This window comes from Morone saxatilis, unplaced genomic scaffold (assembly GCF_004916995.1).
Source record: "Morone saxatilis isolate NCDOM2014 unplaced genomic scaffold, NCSU_SB_2.0 Contig15, whole genome shotgun sequence".
Classification (NCBI taxonomy): Eukaryota; Metazoa; Chordata; class Actinopteri; family Moronidae; genus Morone; species Morone saxatilis.
This window is the reverse complement of record NW_023339707.1, coordinates 21006412-21007283: the sequence shown is the minus strand read 5'-3', so window position 1 is coordinate 21007283 and position 872 is coordinate 21006412.

Genomic DNA, 872 nt, shown 5'->3' with positions numbered 1-872 from the left:
AGTCGCTCAAATCCTTACGCTGCCTCTAACACATCAACTTTGAGGTCCAAATGTTCACTTGCTGCCTAATATATCCCACCCACTGACAGGGGCCATGACAAGCACATAATCAATGTTATTCACTTTACCTGTCAGAAATCAGAATCAGGAATACTCTGGGGTAAATTTGTTTTGTACTCACACATGGTAAAGAATATAAATAATACTTATATTACAATATCTAACACAATATACAGAATAGAAATGTATGTATAGGTACATAAGTAAAAGTAAGGATAAAAATAAAAATGGAAATAGACTTATAATAAGAGCCTATATACAAAGTAAATATAACATATTCCACAGTGACAGAAAATTAAATACCAATGAGTTTAAGATTGTGGCTTGCAGACGTTATAGATAACTACAAGGAATGACTGAATGATTACAGAATAATTCAGTGGTTCTAATGTTATTATGTTATTAATGTATGTTTATGTTATTGTTATGTTACTGTATTTTAACTCTTCTCTACTACTTGCACTACATCTCCCCTGTGCTACTGTGTCAAACTTGAATGTCTCACACTGTATATACCTCACAAAGCATCTGCATTTTGTTACACATCTCCAATGTAATCCACATCCTGTATAGAGAGACATACAGGTAAAACATACAGGTATATAAAACGGTGTATAAAACGACTCAAACAAACACATCCTCGGGTCACAGCTTCAACATTTCGCTGCTGTCAACTGTTCCTCGGCAACCGTGACGTCACCGCCCCGGCCAATCGCAGAGCTCGCCTTGAGTGACGTGGCTATCGCGAGGTTAACGCGTTAGCTTTTTGGCGAGTTTTAGCTAGCCGCGAAAAAAAAAAAAAATAAATAAAA